We start from the raw sequence: 20,795 nt of genomic DNA on the forward strand, positions 1-20,795 counted from the left end.
GGGAGCTGGTGATTGAACGCAAGACCTCTAGCTTGCTGAGCTACACCCCCAGCCCTAACTATATAATTTATACTGAACTGAGTCATATAGTAAGCCATGCTTTTTTCTTTCTTGAACAAGTTTTTGTCTTCCCTCCAATTAATATTGATTTTCATTTGTTTAGTTTTATCTTTACTTCTTCCTAATTCAATTCCAAACCTACTGATTATCTAAATCTGCACTGTTCAAAATGATAGCAACTAACCACATGTGGTTAATAAAACTTAAATTAATTTTAATTAAAAGAATAAGTTCCCTTGGTCATCAGTTCCATGTTAAAGTGCTCCACTAGGTTCTACTGTACTGGACAGTACAGATGTAAAACATTTCTATCATCACAGAAAATTTTAAAAACAAAGTTAGTCTAAATCTTCCTTAGATATTCAGAGACAGCAATTTCATCCTTACTGAGAAATCTCTCTGGAATCTTTTCACCTTTGATCAAGTCTGGATGGTGCTGGACTGTCATCCTAGAATCTCCCTTCATCAACTTCCAGGGAATTCTTTGCCCCCTCCAGTGTTAGATATCTTGTTTCCTGTTCTTGGTTTATTCTCTCATTTCAGTGGAGCACCTTCTCTGGTAATTTCCTTAGTGAGGATTGAATGGGAGGTAAGTTTTTGAGATCTTACATGCCCTAAAAATACCATTATTTTACTCTTATACTTGACTGCTAATTTGGCTAGAAATTTTAAAAATCAACTATATTTTATTACAGTTTTTGAGGCATTATCCTCTTTTTTCTAGCTTCCAGTATTGTTTTTGAAAATTTCCAAGCCATTATAATTCTATGTGTTTTCTGATTTTTCTTGTCTGGAATCTTTTTCCTCAGAGTTCTGAAATTTCATAATAAGTGCCTTGATGTAGATATGTTTTCATCCATTATTTCTGATAAGTATTCAGTGCTCCCTTTCAATCTGGTAACTCAGGTACTTCTTCAGTTATGGGAAATTTTCTTCAATTATTTTCTTGATGAAAATTGTATCCCATCAAATTTCTCTGTCATGTATTTCAAGGTCTCCTAATTTTTAGGTATTGGACCTATTATACAGGTACTCTATTTTTAAAAAATCTTTTCAAATTTTCTGTGTTTTTTGCTTTAGTCCTGTCTTAGGAAGAACTGCTCAATTTGGTCTTTCTCTTTTAATTTTCATTTGGGCTATTGCATTTTCATTCCCAAGAGCATTTTGTTATTGTTGTTCTCTGAATATCACTTTTTATGGTATTCTGTTCTTGTGTATGGTTACAAAATTGTCTCTTAAGGATATTAATTATCTCTATATAGATTTTTTAAAATCTCTGTATGTCTGTGTTTATTTCCAGTGTTTACTCTGTTTCCTCCTTACCCTCTCCCCTCTTCCTTGCTTTCCTTAAAGGTTCTCAGAGAGTTGCTAGTGCTTAAGAGTCTGCTCACATTTAATGGGGGGAGACTGTAAATGTCTACGCTTAAGGACAAGGCATGCTTATTATGGATTTCACTACAGAATGACTTATCCAGATCTTTGGGGGAATTCCCAATATCTGTCTTTTTAAGTGTTTCTTCTTGGTAAGTTTCCTCAGAAACTTGGCTGGCCATCAGTGTTTAGGGAATCAAACAGAGATAGATGCCAAGGGTCTCTGCATTAAGAATGTTCAGAATGCATGCTTTCACTTAACTCCCTAGTTCCAGTACCATAACACTCTGACTTAACTATTCTTTGTATTCTACTGTTCAAAGACTTTATATCATGTTCTCTAGAGAATAAGCCTCCAAGTTATAAAAGAGGGGCAACTATTTACTTCTACAAAATTGGGTAGGGGGTCTAAGGACTGCAGAAGCTTCATAAATGTTTTTAATCTGAATTTTCTTATTTTAGCCTCTCTGCCCACCTTGCTCATCCCATCTTCTAAGGATCATGCTGCTGGGAATTCCTTAGACTGATGGACATTTATTTGGTTGGTCCTCAGTTTTTTGCACTGCTGGTTTAGGTTTCTTAGGTCTGTTACCTTAGGTATGTCTCTTCCATCTGCTTTCTAGATTTCAAAATTTCATTGCTGTTATCCTCTCATTCTTTCTGTCTATTTGGATGTCTGCCTCTTAAAGAAATCTCTTCACTATCATTCTACTGAGGTTTGGGGAAGAAACTAAATATGCCATATTTTTGCTATCAATTTACCGTCTTTATCCAAAGTTAACAAATTTATTTCTAAAAACAAATATTTTAAGAGATAGTTTATAAGACAAATAATGAATTTTTTCCTTAAGCATTTTGGTCTGACGAATAAAATTAATACTACTTGTATCAGGCGGGATTTCTGAGAATTGGTAAAGATTGCTTGAGAATTTTAGCATGAAAAATATTCTGTAATATGTAAAAATACTGCAAATATATTTAAAGAATCTAAGTCCAAATGGTCTCTAGAAGAGACAGTTGGAAATAAACATCTCAGCTGTGCCACTGAATGTAATAAATTACATTATCAAAAAAATTTGCATTTTTTAAAAAATTCTCACTTATACAGAATTTTTTGAGTTTACCAGAACATTCTAGGCCTAGGCTTAATTTAGGGGGGGAAAGGACTGGTAAAAGATAATATGAAAATCACCTAGATACTTTTGTATTCGTTTATAAGGACACACAGAAAGATTAAATTCCTCCACTTTTTTCATAATGCACAAATATTTATTTTAATTATTCCTATCTGAAGATACTTATTTTTTGAGAACAGAAAGGCATTTAATTATTCACTCTTTCCATTCCTTAAAAGTTTCCACAAGTTTCGGTAAATACACATTATTTTCACAACCATGTTTCAGAGTTGCTCTTGGTGTATCAGCAGATACATATTCAATCCACCTTACCAGTGCTTTGTATCTTTCTGCAATATTGAAGCCAATGGCACACTGCAACTTGTGTAGACAGAAAGGGCAAAGTTTTAGAAGATGACAGCTTCTTCTAAGTGATTGGAGCCTTGCATGTGAGCCACTGGTATTGTCACAATCCAAATATGTGTTCAATCTCATGGATCACAGCAGCAAAACACTAGTGATATCAGGAATAAAGTAGTTATCAAAAATGGAATAGTCACTGGAAGATTTTTTCTGGAGCTTCTTCACTGTGCCTTCATAGTGTGAGCTATAGAATTCACTGCCATATCTAGCAAAGCTGGATATGCCCACACTATCTGTCAAAGAAGCCTGTCCAAAGCAAAATTCCAGGAATCTCTTTTATAAAGATCAATCATTGTTATTCCCACAACACAGAAGGCATCTTCAGATTTCTTCTTTTTTAAGAACTTCAGGATATGTCCTGCATTAATTTGTAAATTGCCCATGTAAGCATTTAAAAGAACACCGTGTTGCAGAAACAGAAACCTGTTCTAGGAGTATTACAGACAAGCCATAGAAAAATGCTTCATAGTAACCCTTGAGCCATTTAATATATTCTTCACTGATAACTCTGGTGTTTCCTAGAGATCCAATGGACAACATATAAACATTGTGCTTCTCTGGAGAGGGTATATTTCTGCAGGAATTAGCTGTTCAAAGTCTTGGGGAGCCTCAGGATAGGAAGTGATTCAATCTGATTGTGAATGCAAAGTATGAATGCAAAGTAATAGATCGTGCCACAGAGATCTGGTTGGCTGGAGGGCTTCATTTATTAATTGCTGTTCTCTAGCATCTAATTTCTCATACTGTGACACAAGGACTAGGTTCTTAGGGACAAAAACTGTTTTTAGTATCTGTTCAGAATGATGTAATACTTGCATAATGGCAAGTCTCATCCATTCACATCATGTCCTATGTAGAGCTTTCTTCCTTCCTTTGAGTGGGGCAAACAGATGTTACACCATGAGGCTTTCTTTATAAAGGAAGGCTCCCATGAGGCTTTCTTTATAAAGGACAGGCAAGCTGAAAGGTGCTCAGGAGGGTGCCTTCACCCCCACAGGTCTTGCCGCTGCCTGCCCGCCTCCCACAGATACCCCAGTGCCCCTCCACTTGTTTTTGGATGCTTTGTGTCACAATGCTGACTTTGTTCAAAAGTTAGATTTTGAAATTCTTGGAAAGATGAAATTGGTCTAAGCATTAGATAGAAACCTTCAAGTGTTCCTAATTATTACTTCTAGTTATTGTCCTTTTTCATTCTTTCCCAGTTTCTCACAAGATGCTTTCTCTTTACTGTACTGCTCCCACCTGTTCTTTAACTTGCAGAGCTAGCTTCTTTCTTCACCTTCAACTTCGTAACTACTGTCTTCAAAATAAATAATGATTTCTATCAAAAAGATCTCCTAGCCGCATATCGCAGCACACATTGGTAATCCCAGCAACTTGAGAGACTGAGGAAGGACTAAAGACTGCAAATTCAAAGCCAGCCTCAGCAATTTAGTGAGACCCTGCCTCAAAATATAAAAATAAAAAGGACTGAATATGTTGCTTAGTGGTAGAGTGCCTCTGGGTTCAATTCCCAGAATGGAGAGGTCACGAGATCTCATAGTCTTTGCTCCTGATTGATTCTTGATCTATTCCAGTTTTTTATTTAGAAATTTTGTGTGTGTGTGGTACTGGGGTTGAACCCAGAGGCTCACATTTGTTAGGCAAATTCTCACTGAGCTACATCCTCAGTGCTTATTTTATTTTGATATAGGTTCTCACTAAATTGCCCAGGCTGTTTTCAAACATAGGATCTTCCCACCTCTGCCTCCATAGTAGCTGAGATTATAGGTATGTGCCACTGCACCTGGCTTCTAGATCTAATTTATGATGTTGACTATACTCTTTTAAAAATATTCCCTCGTTTCTGTGATATTTATACTCTTCTCATTTTCTTTCCATCTGTTTGACCATCATCTATTTCTCTCTTTCACTTTTATTCTTCCTCCAACCTCAAATTGTGGTCTTCTTACAGCATCTCCAAGATGTTTAACCACATAATCTTTCAGTTCTACACACTTTCTTTTGGAACACCCATTCATTTTAGGGCTTCAAATATCACATACATATACTGCCAATGTCCAAATGTCTTATCTTGAGCCTACCCATGCACAAAAGTTTCAAATCTATCTCTTTAGCCTTCTGTTGGGCATATCCTCTTTGATGTCTCACTATCATGCCAAGTGTGCACATCATTTTGTTCACCACTGTTCTTCCCCTTCCATACCCAGAATAAGTTTCCCTATCCAGTTTTCCTGTTTCTCAGTGTCACCTTTATCTCAATGTCTTAAGTTCAGAATCTTGAAATCATTCTCCTTATTTAGTCAGGTATCAGAATTCCCCCAAGCCTTTCCTTTCCAGTGTTTTCTTACTGACAGACTTTCATCCTCTTTCATTTGATCTGATGCTATCACTTCAGGCTCTCCCACAGCCTCCTCAACCCTGCATACCACTGCCATCTAATCTGTTTTAAATATAACTTATCTAATCAAAATTATTTCATTACTCCTATTTCCTACTATATCAAGTCTAAACACCTCTGTTTGGCTTTCGGGCTGCTCATAATCTGGCTCCACCTTACTTGCCTTATTTCTCATTATTACTCAACACATTCCCTTTCCTTCAGTTAAGTTGGCTTTTGCAGTGTCACAAGAACAAGTCAAGTTCTTTTCCGCCCCCATAGCTTAAAAAATGCAATTTCTTTTGTCCATAATGCCTGTCTTATCATAGACCTAAATTATACACATCTTGCAAGAGAATTGACTATGCTTCTTGTTTCCACTTCCCTGTTTTCTACTCTCTTTAGCCCACTTTACCCAGGCTTTCATCCACTGCACTATCCAATCCACAGTTATTTCTATTTTTCTATCATTACTCACTTCCTTGGTCTTACCCATCTCAGTTAGTGATGCCATCATTTATCCAGTTGCTCTAACCAAAACACCTAGGAACCATCATTGGTTCTTCCTCATAACCCACATCCAGTTCAAAAAAGTCCATCGAACATTCCCTTCAAAATATAATTCAAATGTGACCATATTATCTCACTGTTAATTCAAGCAAACAGTACCTTTCAGTGGTCTTACTGACCTTGCATAGTGTTATTTGACACAAAGCATCCAGAGTCATCTTTTAAAGATGTGAATATGTTCATGCTCCTTCTTTTTCTATGGTCTTTAAGGCCATACCTGCTGTCCAACCAGTTGTCCCCAAAATGTCTGTTATAGCAAAAGTATTCAGGTCAGAACCAAGTATTTTAGATATTAAATTTCTTCAGCCTCCTATAGCGTGAAACAGGTCGTTGTCATTCCTTCCCTGATTTTCATGACCTTGACATGTTTTAATAGAATGGGCTCATTTTGTACAGTTTTCTTTGGGTTGTGTTTGCTTGAATTTTCCTTGGGATTAGATTTCAGAGTATTCACCATAGAAATGGTGCTGAGTAATCATTACTTCCTTCAAGTGGCATATGATTTTTATTTGTCCTATTAATGATAGTGTTTATTTGTTTATTGGTTAAGATGTCTATCAGGCTTTACTGTAAAGTTACTCTTTTCTTCCCTTTGCAATTAATAGTTTATAGGGAAATACTTTGAAACTATATAAATGATCCTGATCCTCATCAAATATTTCCATTTATTAATTTATATTAGTATGAACTCTTCATGAGTCCTTATTATATCTATTACCATCATTATTTATTTTGATGATCACATTCTCTAATATTTTGCCAGTAGGAGCCCTCTCAAGAAGGCTTCCATTCTTTAATATGATCCCCCTAATTCTTTAAGCATTTCCTTACATTCTGGCATGCAGAGTCTTCTTATACTTTCCCTATTCCAGCTCTGGAATCAGCCATTTCTCTTAAGAGCCTACAGAATGGAAGAAAATCTTTGCCCCCTGTCCTTCATTTAGACCATTAATTTCCAGGATACACAAAGAAAACATTACACACACACAAAAAAAAAAAACCTATCAGTAAATGCACAAAGGAGCTGAACAGGCACTTCACAGAAAAAAATATGAATGATAAATATATGAAAAAATTTTCAACATTGCTAGCAATTAGAGAAACGCAAATTAAAAACTGACATTCCATCTCCCTCCAGTCAGGATAGTAATTATTAAAAATACAAGTAACAATAAATGTTGGTGAAGCTGTGGGGAAAAAGGTACACTCATACATTGCAGGTGGGACTACAAATTGGTGCAATCACTATGGAAAACAGTATGAATATTCCTTAGAAAACTTGGAATGGAACCATCAATTGACCCAGTTATCCCACTCCTTGGTTTATACCCAAAGAACTAAAATTCAGCATAGTATAGTGATGTGGTCATATCAATGTTCATAGCAGCTCAATTCATAATAGTTAAGCTGTAGAACCAACCTAGGTGTCCTTCATTTATAAAAGGATAAAGAAAATGTGGTACATATACACAATGGAATATTATTCAGCCATAAAGAAGAATGAAATTATGACATTTTCCAGTAAATGGATACAATTGGAGACGATCATTCTAAGTGGAAATAAGCCAATCCCAAAAAACCAAAGGCAGAATGTTCTCTCTGATATGTGGATGCTAATGCACAATAGGGGGTCGGGGGGGGAATAGGAGTTCATTGGAGTAGATAAAGGAATGAAGGGAAGGATGGGAGATGGGAATGGAAAAGATAGTAGAGTGAATGTGCATATATGATTGCATAACCAGTGAAATTCCATATTATTTACAACCCCAAGAATGGGATCCTAATTAGAATAAGTTACACTCCATGTAGGTACAGTATGTCAAAATACACTCTACTGTCAGGATATCTAAAAAGACCAAATTCTAAAAATATTTTTTTTAAAAGACCCCTGGTTTGTAACCTTTCCTTTTAGTAGCCAAGATGTGGGCTTTCTCGGTGAACAAAACAAGGGAATATCTATAGCTGTGTGTACATGCACACATACACACACATACGCCTATATTTGTGTGTCTGTGTGGAGGTCCAAGAGGTTACACCTATACTGACAATTCCAATCCAGTACTATAAAGGTCATTCTAGTTTTCTCAACTTCCATATTTGTAATTTCTTCATTAGTAAGAAACCTGTCTCCTGTCATCCTTAACTTATTTATTTGATCAGCTCCCTGAAATATAAACAAACTCCCATTCTCACCACATATGTCCCACATATAGATTGCCATCTCATCCTTCTGGGACTCTGACTCCCCAAACAGATTGCCTCCTCACCCTGCTTGAGCTTTGACATTCTGCCCTGGGCCTTTCTTCTCCTCTTGTAGATGCCCTCTTCATCCTTCCCAGGCTCTGACACCCAATTGTGGATCACTCACACATGTGATGCCTTCTTTATTTCATTCAGGCTCTGCCTCCTCACCTCAACCCTATTTTCCATGTGTATGTTTCTCATCCTTCTCACACTCTGCTATCTATCTATGCAGATGCCTAACTGGTGGTCACACCTAACATTGGCTTTAGGAATGAGCTGGTCATCAAGGGGTGGGAAGAATAAGAACTGTGTTCAACATTTTATTTAGAATGTGCTTTCTAGTTAGTGTTGATATAACAATATGTTAAGAAGGCTATTGTATTTCTGTTCTCTTTCTCTTAAAAAGTAGAGTATCAATCAGTGTGGAATACCATGGCAATTGATGGACAAGGATTTCTGTTAAAACAAACAAATCAATGTAGAAACCAAAGAAAGAAAGAGAAAATTTTCTTCACATTTTTCATCTTTTGTTCAAATGTCTTGGTATTATGAACATAATCTCAGAATCAGTATTGAATAGTAATGATTAATATATTCATGAATCTTGCATTTTTAAAAATTTTTTGTTCTTTTTAGTTATACATGACAGTATCTTGCACATTTTGAAGAAGATGGTTTCTGATGCATGATGCTTTTGAATAAAAATTTATCTTTTAAAACTGAGAAATGCAAATATTTAGTCACAATAACATTACTGTCATTCAGTTATACCACAGGATTTTTTCAAGGCAGTGTTTACATTGAATTGATTGCTCCTTGAAACATTTGAATTGAAACCTCTGCAAGATGGTCCTTGATGGCCTTTTCACAGAGAAGTGCTAATAAGGAATAAAGATATTTCCATCAAAGAGTCTAAACTCCTGGAAACTACAGCTTTCCCAGGACAAAAATACTGTACCTGAGTTTGCCTCCAAGCCTTTCAAGATATAAACTAACCCTTTCAATAAGTAGCTTTCTCATTCTTACTTTTACTCCATATTTTCCTTTCTAAATTACAAGTTTAGCCTTTCTTCTAAATCAAGATATGATATGGAATGATTTTTTAATTCTAAGCCAAAAACATACCCAAACTCCCAGTGAATTCCCAGGAGTCCTAAATGCTATAAAAGTACTCTCTTGGTTGTGTCTTGCTCCTTTAGGGAGTCATCCCTCCCCATCTGTATCCTCTTGGAGACCATGAAGAAGAAAAACAGTCTCTGTGGCTTCTCCAACCAGGTGGGTCAGATTAGCTGTACAGTTCACTTAGGAGGAAGCTAACAAAGCTCCTCTGTGGGTGTTTGAGCACATTTTACAAAACTGTTAATGACCTCATGAGCCAAAGAAACCAGGTCTCACATTGTGGACTAAGCCTAAATATTATAACTTTATATTTATGTAGTGTCTTTTTTCCAAGGAACTCCAGCTTCTTTACAGACATTATGTCATTAATCCTCAAAGCATCCCTGTTTGGTACAGGGCTAATATGATCCCCTTCCCTTTTTTTTTTTTTTTTTTTTTTTTTTTTTTTTTTTTTTGCTGTGATGGAAACTTGCAAGTCAGTGATGGAACCCAGCCCCCTAGTTCTTAGTTTAATGCATTATACCATGAAAAAAATCCAGACAAATACTTCTGCACGTTTATTCATAGCTTCTTGGGTGGGATTTGAGAAGATGTCTTAGTTTGTATGCATTTCAATCTTCAGTGTCTCTAGCTTCTATTCTTACAATTTTCTTCATTACAAGATCAGCATGTTCAAGCATATGTAGTTTACCTTTCACTGTTGCATTTATGGCAAAATAGAAGTTTGTAGCTGAAATTTGAAGTGAAAGACTTTGTTATTGGATATGCTATTTTATTTACCACTCAGAGATTCCTTACATTTCTTATATCCCAAAATAAGTTAGTTTTTTTTAAGTTTCCATGACAACTCAGGGTACATTTCATTTTATAGCAATCCCATGTTCACTAAAATCAGGTAATGTTCAGCTAGATACAAGCAATTTGTATTGAATGACTAACAAGTACCAAATTTTGTGCCAAACATTTTCAAACACATAATCCTATTTTACATATGTAATATTTTATGAAAACCTGTTAGATTTAAGTCTTATGTGTATGGAAACACTCCCTAGACTAACACAAGAAAAAGAGAGGCACTAATAAAATATGGCCTCATCTACTATATCCCACCCAAAAAAGAACCCTCTCAATTAACTCTTAATTCCCTAAGTGGAAACCCCTGGGGTAACTATTTCCACAAAAGTGGAAAATATGAGTAAATTATAAAAATTATCAGGAATTAGCTCAAATCAAAAACAAGACAAAAACACCTCAAAAGACTGTTAACACAAAAGACTTTGCAGTTAACACAAGGCACAGAGAAGAGAACAAAACGTCTTCATAGCTAAAGATGACAAATATTTCTTTATTTTAGTTGGTTAGATACTACCTAATCAGGATTATTAGAATCAAGAATTATGAACTATAGTGACAAAAATTTAAAACTCATAAAGATCAGTTTTACATTCCATTTTTAAATAAGTTGATATGAACTATTTGTGTTGTTTTTCTAAGTTGGTAGATGCCTATACTTTGCTGAATTAGATACTGATAGTGAAATGAGAGATACTAGGCAGAATCAGAAAAACTCTTCTTCTGAAACAAAGCAGAAACTTTCAATTATTAATCACTAAATTCTAAAAACCTCAAAGTAAAATGTGTCATATACCCTGCAACAATACTGTTCCGCTCTGCTCTCTACCCCAGCTAGATTTGAAATGGGCCTACATTTCTAAATAGTGTTTAATTTGAAACTGAGCAGCCCTACTACATCATGGAAAATCTTTATAGGCTGGAAAATATGTATAGTATGTCATACTTTAGGTATATAATCTAGCTATATTCCGTAGCATAGTTATACTGCAGTGTATACTCAACAATTTAAGTTTTTAAAAAAACATATACATAACATTTCAAGCATTTGTTTTTTCTTGTCATAGGAAATATTAACCAAAAGGAATGCCTGGTGTCCCAAATAAAAAATTTAGTGATGGGGAAATTTAGAAAGTGTTAGTCAAAAACTAATATTTAGGGCTGGGGTTATGGCCCAGTGGGAGAGCACTTGCCTAGCATGTGTGAGGCACTGGGTTCGATTCTCAGTACCGCATATAATCAAATAAATAAATGTTTAAAAAAAAACTAATGTTTAGCCAGGCGCAGTGGCACACACCTGTAATCCTAGCAGCTTGGGAGGCTGAGGCAGGAGGATCGCAAGTTCAAAGCCAGCCTCAGCAAAAGTGAGGCACTAAGCAACTCAGTGAGACCCTGTCTCTAAATAAAATACAAAATGTGGCTCAGTGGTCAAGTGCCTCTGAGTTCAATCCCCAGTACCCCTGCCCCCCCAAAAAAAACTGATGTTTGTCCAAGCAGTGTCTCCCTGTATAGCTATGCTGATGGTACACTGCAAAATTCTAGATACCTAAAACAGACAAAAATGTAACTGGTGCCCCTGGAGTTTAACAGTGTCTTGCAGCCCTGACTTTAACTGAATAATAAAGCTTTTGAAATGTCCATGTTTTTTCTCTGATTCACAGCTTAAGACCAATTATGAGCTGCAGTGGGGCTTTAATTATTATTCTTGCTATTTATATGCATGCAAGGTTTTTAGTTTTTTCATCTCCATATTGGTTCCAAACGACTTCCTTACTGACTGAGGTTCAGCACACTAGTCTGGCTTTCTCACAGGTTTTCATGAGTCAGGGGAAAAACATGTACGTTCTAACAGGAGTCTCATCGGACATGCTTAATCAGCCCTGGGCTAATTTATGAAGTCCCTCCCTCCATTCTTTTCTTTCTATATTCCTACAGCACACTAATTGCCCTTACTTCCTCTTTTCTGTATTGGATCCTGGTTAGAGTTTGTGGCTTATATGCCTGTGTCTCTTGCCATCTTGAAACATTGTACTGTCAACTCTTGTCATCTTGCTTCCACCCTGCCCTGCTCCCATCAGCACTATGACACTTTATGGAAACTTGAATCTTCTGCTTTCCTGACCCTCCTTCTTTACTCTTCCATTCTTCAGATATACAAGAAACTAGCAGTTGTAGTTGTCTTCTAGGAGGGGAATTGGGTTACTCTGGGATGGCAGGGAGACTCTTGCTATATACTCTTACATTACCTTTTGAACGGTATACTAGGTGAATGCATTAGCTATTGAAATAGGTAAATAAAACAAAAATGGAAGCAGGCAATTAAATAACTAGACTTGAACTGAACTGATGACAGAAAATTCTGTTATTTATAGGAAAGGGTTCAAATGTACTAAAAAAAAATAAAAGTGTATCAGGAAGAAAGATGATTATTTTGTGTTAGGAACTTAATTTCATTGTTTCATTGTTTCCTGGATAAATAACATGAAAATTCAGTTTAGGTATCTATCTCTTATATAAAATATATCCACACTCTGAATATCCAACTACTTCTTAGAAGTTTTCTTTTTCTTCTCTTCAGGTGAGCTTATGCCAACATAAAATGAAAACCCAAATTCTTAGTGAGCATGTCTTGCATTTTGCCTCCTCCTTGTGTGGAAAAACATTTCAGGGGATGCCAGAGTTCCCAAAGGTCATCTTCTCTCTCTTCTTCCTGCCAGCAAGAATAGGCAGCTCTATGACCCAAGGTTTGGATATCTCACTAATAGATATCATTGCAGACAAAGTGGTCTTTGGTATTATATAAGATCTAGCTCTGTAGTCATTTCTGTACTTACAGTTTTATGTGTTCCTTTCCACACCTGTTAAAGCACTTTGTAGAGCCTCAGATACAAGCAAATGACCTACATAGCAAGTCTGTGAGAAGCAGCATATCACATTTCCAATTCTGTATCTATAATCTGTACCTCTCTTTTTTGAAGAATCGGCAAAACTTCTGATTTTAGTACATATAATAGCACCATCATGTCATTGCTTGTGGATTTCTTCCATTCATGCCACAAAACAAACTTTTCATTTTTATAACTACTTAAGTATGTTCTTGAGGATGTTGCTGTACTTTATGTGTCCATCTTTAGCTACCATGGAATTCAAAATTAATTACTCAGGCACTTAAAAGTATGGAACTTACATTTTTCAATTTAAAATCATATAATATTTAATTAGAAAAAATAATTTAATTTTTAAAAAGCATATAATATTTTAGAATATTTTATGATTGAAAAAATTAAGTCAAATTAATTTTAAGAATTTTAAGGGGTTTTCTGTTGGTTCATTTGTTTGTTTTATGGTGTTGGGGATCCAGGGCCCTCATGCGTACCAGGCAAGTGCTCTGCCACTGAGCTACATCACCCGCCTAGCTTAAGGTTTTTAAAAAATATTATTTTATTATCTTTTCAACTTGAAAATAAAAAGAGTTTTATAATAACGTTTTTACCATATTGAAATAAGGAAAATAAGAGATGAAAGTAATAAGCATATTGATTATAAACATCAAGTAATAAAAGTAATAACTTTAACAGAACTTATAAATTAATATAAGATGTCATATTTTATTTTTTGTTTTGATATTGAGGTTGAACACAGGGCCTTGTTCATGCTAAGCACATACTTTACCATTGAGCCCTAGAATGTCATATTTAAACTTTAATAGTGCAAGCCACACACAAATACATTATCTTAGTGGTTCAAAAATTACTAGTGAGGATATTCTGTACCTTTTATTTCACATTTAAAATGTGCATGTGTGTGTGTACGCACACACAGAAAATGTGAGGTGTGTGATATGGCAACCACTAGCCACATATGGCTATTGTGCACTTCAAATGTGACTAATTTGAATTAAGATGTGTTATAAGTACAAAAAATATATACTGGAATGTGTACATGTACTACCAAAAAAAGAATGTAGGCCAGGTATGATGGTGCATGCCTATAATCACAACCACTCAGGAGGCTGAGGCAAGAAGATGGAAAGTTTAAGGGCAGGCCGGGCAATTTAGATTAGCCTCTGTGTCAAAATGAAGAGAAGAAAAAGAGGGACTGGGGATGTAGCTCAGGGATAAAGTGCCTGAATTCTATCCCCAATACTGAAAAAAAAGTAATAATTCAAAATATCTCAGTAAATTTTATATTGATCACATTGGAATGATAATCTTTTTGATTAAATAAAAATATTATTGGGATGGAGGTATAGCTCAGTGGTAGAATAAGTGTTTAATCTGTGCAAGGCTCTGGGTTTTATCACCAGTACCTCATAGATACACACACACATACATGCACACACACACACTTTCTCTCTCTCTCTCTCTCTCTCTCTCTCTCTCTCTCTCTAAATATATATATATATATATATATACACTATATGTATATAATTATATACTTAAATATATATACATATATAATTATATAATTATAAACTTAAATATATAATTATATATGTATATATATTTAAATTTATAATTATATATTTATATATATACATATATAATGAAAATTTAATTTTATCTGTTTTTCACTTTTTAAAATATGGCCAAACTCTAAAATTATATATTTGGTTTATAATTGTGTCTATGTATTACATTCTTTTTCTATTGGATAACACTATTATATGTGTGTGTGTGTATATGTGTGTATAAATTGATTTCTAATAATCAGAAGATACATTCTTTTGAAATTATCTCTAAACTGTCCTATTCAAATATAGGAAATATATTTTCCTTTGTGGTCTCATCTTTTTTAAATAATCATGTGCTGCTTTTATTTTTTACTATCATAAATATACATAATATAGAATTTACTATTTTGACCATTTTTAATTGTATCATTTCATGGCTTTAAGTACATTCACATTGTCATGCAACCATCACCATCATCCATCTCTAGAACTTTGTATCCTTCCAAACTAAAACTCCATAACCATTAAACAATAACTCCTCATCTCTCTCTCCCCTCTTCTCCTGGCAACTATCTTTTTATGTTTGTCTATAGGAATTTGACTACTCTAAGCCAGGCGTGGGGGCTCATACCTGTAATCCCAGTGGTTCAGGAGGCTGAGGCAGGAAGATAGTGAGTTCAAAGCCAGCTTCAGTAAAAGCAAGGTGCTAAGCACACAGTGAGACCTTGTCTCTAAATAAAAAATACAAAATAAGGCTGGGAGTGTTGCTCAGTGGTCAAGTACCCTGAGTTTAATCCCTGGTACAAAAAAAAAAAAAAAAGAATTTGACTACTCTAGATGCCGCGTACAAGGAAAAATCAAAGAATATTTGTCTTTTTGTAACTGCCTTACTTCATTTAGTCTTCCTTACAATTCATCCATGTTGAAGCATGTGTCAAAATTTTATTCCTTTTTTAAAAAACTTTGTTTTATACCTTTATTTTATTTATTTATTTTTATGTGGTACTGAGGATCAAACCCAGCACTTCCACCTGCTAGGCAAGCCCTCTACCACTGAGCCACAACCCCAGCCCCATCCTTCTTAAGCCTAAATAATATTCTGTTGTATGTATAAACCATATTTTGTTTATCCATTTTTCAGCTCATCTAATGATGGACATCTGGGCTGCTTCCACCTTTTGGCTACTGTAAATAATACTGTGAACCTGGGTGTACAAATGTCTTTACATGTTTTTGCTTTTAGTCCTTTTGGAAATATATCCCAAAGTGGAATTACTAGATCATAAGGTAGTTTTATTATTTTTGTGTGTGTGTAACTACCCTGCTGTTTTCCATGGCTGCTATATATTTTACATACCCGCAGCAATGCACAAGTGTCCCAGTTTCTCCACATCATCTAACACTTGTTCTTTTCTTTTTTAAATAATAGCCATCCTGATAGGTGTAAAGTGGTATGTCATTGTGGTTTTGGTTTGCATTTCTCTAATGATTAGTGATGTTGAACATGTTTTTATGTGTTTATTGGCCATCTGTATATCTTCTTTAGAGAAATGTCTCTTCAAATTATTTGCCCATTTTAAAAGCAGGTTGTTTTGTCATTGTTAAGTTGTAGGTTTTATATATATATATATTTTGGGTATTAATCCTCTGTCAGATATGTGATTTTACAAGTATTTTCTCCCATTCCATTTTGTGTCCTTTGAACCACAGAATTTTAATTTTGATCGAGTCCAATTTACCTGTTTTTTTCTTTTATTGCCTGTGTTTTTCCAAGAAATCCTTACCAAAACCAATGTTATAAAACTTTCCCCTGTGTTTTATTCTAAAAATTTTATAGGTTGGTTATTATTTTGTTTGCAATTCTGTGGATTGTCATGGTGCTCTATCAATAAGCAATATCCCCAACTCTTTTATTTTTTATTTTATTTTGAAACAGAGTCTTGTTAAGTTACCATTGCTGGCCTCAAAATTGTGATCCTCCTGCCTCAGCCACCTGAATAGCTGGGATTACAGGCATGGGCCACCACATCCACCTGTTCTTATTGTAGTCACTCTAACTTTATAGTGTGTTTTGATATCTGGAAGGGCACCTGACTCCCCTTCATTATTCTTGTTTTTCAGTGTCTTTAATGTTTACCCACACATTTTCTTTTGCACATGACTATTAGAATCAGCTTAACAAGTTCCAACAGATATATTATTGGAATTTTGGCCAAGATTGTGTTATTTTCATAAATTGGTCTTGAGAAAGTTGACATTTTTATAATAGTAAGTTTGTATTTTGAGGAAGCATTATTCCTAATCCCTATATTCCTATTACCACCATGGTTCCTAGTACTTTTTCTGTTTGTTTATGTTATACCCAGATTGCCTATGTGGAGCAGCTCTGTCCAATAGAACTTTCTGTGATAATGAAACGTTCTATGTCTGTGATGTCTGATAGATAACACTCATCACATGTGGGTATTAAATACCTGAAATGTGGCTAAGGCAACTGAGGAACTTTGCCTCTTCCAGCTTTTAATAGTTGTTGGCATTCCTTAGCTTGTGGCCATATTACTCCAGTCTATTCCTGTGTGGTCACATTTTCTTCTACAATCTGTGTTCAAATATCTCCCTGACTCCTTTTTGTAGGATTACATGTGATTACATTTAGGACCCACCTAGATAAATAAGAATAATCTCTCCATATCAACACCCTAAATCACATCTGCAAAGACTCCCTCTCCACTTCCCACACAAGGTAATATTCACACATTCCAAAGATTAGGACATGGACATCTTTTGGGACCCAGTTTTCAACCTACCACAAGGATCCAGTTTGGCTGGGATAGGAGATTCTTGGGGTAATAGGAATGATAACAACTGTCAGTTACTGAATGACTTGCACACATGAAGTGTTGTACTAGGCGCTCTCTCTGTGCTATTCCATTTACTCATTACAAGAACACTGTGTAGGCCATCTTTGATGACTGAGAAATGATGATTAATAGAAATTGAAAGTCACAGGGAAAATTGGTTACAAAGGAAAAGCAATGAATTCAGCTTTGGCTGCATTTAGTTTGAGGTCCCAGTAGGCGAAGCCCAAGAAAGTGTCAATCCCCCATAGAAGCCTTGCAAGAAGTTCTGATGACCTCACCTACTACAATTTTCTTTTAAATGGTTATACTCTTTTCTACTTTGTTTTATTTGGGTTTTTTAATTTTTTTTAGTTGTAGATGATTGCAATACCTTTATTTTATTTATTTATTTTTAATGTGCTGCCTAGATCAAACCCAGTGCCTCACACATGCTAGGCAAGTGCTCTGCCACTGAGCCACAACCCCCGCCCTCACCTACAATTTTCTACCTTAGCTCTTCTCTTCAGAAGAAGCAATTTAAAGGAGCACTGAGTGAAATCAGAACTGGGTTCATGACTTCCACTTACTAAATTTGTGAAATAGGTAAATCACTTTATTTCTCTGAGCTTCAATTTCCACATCCGTGAGGAATATATGACATGATATATATGACATTTAAGTGTGCAGACTGTTATAAACTTTCAAATGTTTATGAAAAGAACAACAAAAATGTAAATATGTCAACCACAAGTATTTTAATTTGAAGGTGATATATCTTAAAGCTATCTGGATCCTAAGTAATGTTAACATTATTTTCGCAAGTCTATTTTCAGCTCCCTTTCCCATTATCCATAAGACTATTCTGTATCTCATATTCATCACTGAAGTTCATAAGAGCTACCTAACACCAATTCTTTCCCTTTCTAAGAGAATAATCTAAACTCATAAAGATAATTAAGGCCATCAAGCATGAACACCTCTGTCCTCATATTTAAAGGTTTGTCTTGTGGAACTCAACTTATGATGTCCTCAACTCATAATTTTTTACTTTAAAATTATATACACATCAATTGTACTTCAAATTTTTAATTTTGATCTTTTCATGAGATAGCAATATAAGATACTCTCTCATGATGGTGAGCAGTGGCAGAGAGCTACAGCTCCCAGTTGACAAAACAATCACAGGGATAAACAACAGACACCCTCCAGTACTGTGTTTACTAAACTATGATGTTCAGTAGGGTAGGTGTATTAAATGCATTTTTTACTTAGAATATTTTCAACTTATAGTGGGTTTGTCAATTTGGATGTAACCCATCATAAGTTCAGAAGAATCTGTATGTTCACTTTAGCTCTTTTAGATCTCAGAAGAAGAAATATTCTTTTTTTTTTATCCAAAGTGAATAATTCTTTTCATATGTGTTCTTGTTGCAACTTCTTCCATCTTTGGCTCCAGGTCATGTAATCAATACCTTTATGGACATCTTTATTTTGAATCTTTTCTCTCCAATTCAGAATCTTGAAAACACAGTCAATTATTTCTCCATTCACCCTTCCTACCATATTCCCACACCCCATGTCCTCAGCTTCTTCTGTTTCAATATTGGTCACTGGCATTATCAGAAACTCCAGCAATATTTGTCATTTTTTATTCCCTTCTTTCCTTCTCATCCCTGTGCCCATTCCAGTTAACGTTCAAGTCATGATAGTGATACTGCTACTTACCAGTGATAGGTTCTGTTTCCCCAGGTGTTGAAGTGGGAACCTCCAAAAAGTGCTGAAACAAGCATAGAAAGCAAGTTTTATTTAAAAAATAGTAACACAGGCTTTTCCTGGGAGGAAGAAAGGGGCCATAGCTGGTATCCAAAGAAGTAGAAATATCCTGCCCCTCTAATAAATTTTAAATTCTCTCTGTTCTCCTGCCCTCTTCTTCCCATCCTGTGTATGGGACCAGTTGGCAGGGGAGGTGGGGTGGGGTGGGGGAGGGGAATGCACCAAAAAGCAAATGGACTAGGGGAAAAGGGCCAAATCTGGAGTGATCCAGGAAGTAAGGTACAAGCCAGTAGGTATCAATTAGCAACTCATAACTCCCTGCAGGGAGGAATAATTCCTGAGGCAGGTTACCTTAGCAACAGGCTGGAGCAGGAGGGGGGGGGGCTTTGGAAGGAGGAGGGGAGAAAGGACAGCATTTGATTTCCTTTTCAACCAGCCCCCACCTTCCTGATTGGACCTGATTATTTATTATCTATATTGACCATCTTTCTGCTCCCTGGCTTCAGCAGGGTTTAGGTTCATCTTCTCTTGCCTTGTCCTACTATCCTATTGGCACTATCCCTCTATCCTTTGCACTGTTTTTGTTCTTACTCAGATTGTAGTAGCCTCATTGCGTCTCATTTCTGTTCTCTCCTGACACCCTTCACACTGCTGCCATGGGAATCCTTCTAAAATAGATCTGTTCTTGGAATACTTCAGTGGTATTCTATTACAGGACAAAATCCAAATTTTAGAAAATGATATCCTCATCCCATTGCTGTTGGTTCCAGAGGTATTCTTCTTTACATCCTTATAGCTGTAGTCCTTCTGTCTAGAATGTTTTATCTGCATTCCACTCTCCAACACCATTTGCCTGGTCAATTTCTGCTCCTCTTGTACTACTTAATTCAAACTTCACATCCCCTTTGCAGCCTTTCCAAATCTCCCCAGGAAGAACTGATATGATCTTTTTGGAACCCCTGGTGTGCCTTATATCTGACTTTATCATTTCATTTGTAATGTGTTTGATTCACCCTATCAAGCTCTCTTTGAGACCAGCTTTGTATATTTAGTGTTTAGCACAATGTCAGGAACAGAGAAGGTGCTCAGAAAACATTTGTTAAATTAATTAATTAATTATAAAACATTTGAGGTCATACTATGCCCTAGATAATAAGGAGGGAGTATTGATACAATTACTTTTGGATATAAATGCAGATATTCACACAACCCTACGAAGAATATATATTTATCTCCTATTTAGGGATAGTGATGGTTCAGTACCCTAGTGTAAACTACAGAAGAAAAGGAAATTAAGTGAATTGGCAAACCCTTCACAAGTCCCAGTAAAACATGGGACACTTCCCAACATATCAGAGAGCTTAAAGTTCTACTGGAGTTGGAGATAAGTATTCTTTTAAAGCATTTACATTCTTTCTGCTCTTTCATCATGAATATTAACATAAGCTGCATTTATATTAATGTTATTTATTTTATAATTGCTATTGATATTTTATTGTGCCAAAAGATAAATGGGAGAGAAATCAAAACTAACATCAGTGCTATAACTTCCTTATAGGGGGAAGAGGCACAGACTCTGTGAACCAAAGAATTTC

General features: G+C 35.6%; 1 protein-coding gene and 1 pseudogene across 1 annotated transcript in view; one reads left to right on the forward strand and one right to left on the reverse strand.

Annotated features, from left to right (window-relative positions):
- Nucleotides 1-20,795, forward strand: part of Hormad2 (HORMA domain containing 2) — a 62,249-nt gene that overhangs the window by 35,383 nt on the left and 6,071 nt on the right. The gene's annotated exons all lie outside the window — the stretch shown is intronic.
- LOC113196849 (archaemetzincin-2 pseudogene) lies at nucleotides 2,730-3,787 on the reverse strand (annotated as a pseudogene).

The sequence above is a fragment of the Urocitellus parryii genome, chromosome 3 (genome assembly GCF_045843805.1).
Source record: "Urocitellus parryii isolate mUroPar1 chromosome 3, mUroPar1.hap1, whole genome shotgun sequence".
NCBI lineage: Eukaryota > Metazoa > Chordata > Mammalia > Rodentia > Sciuridae > Urocitellus > Urocitellus parryii.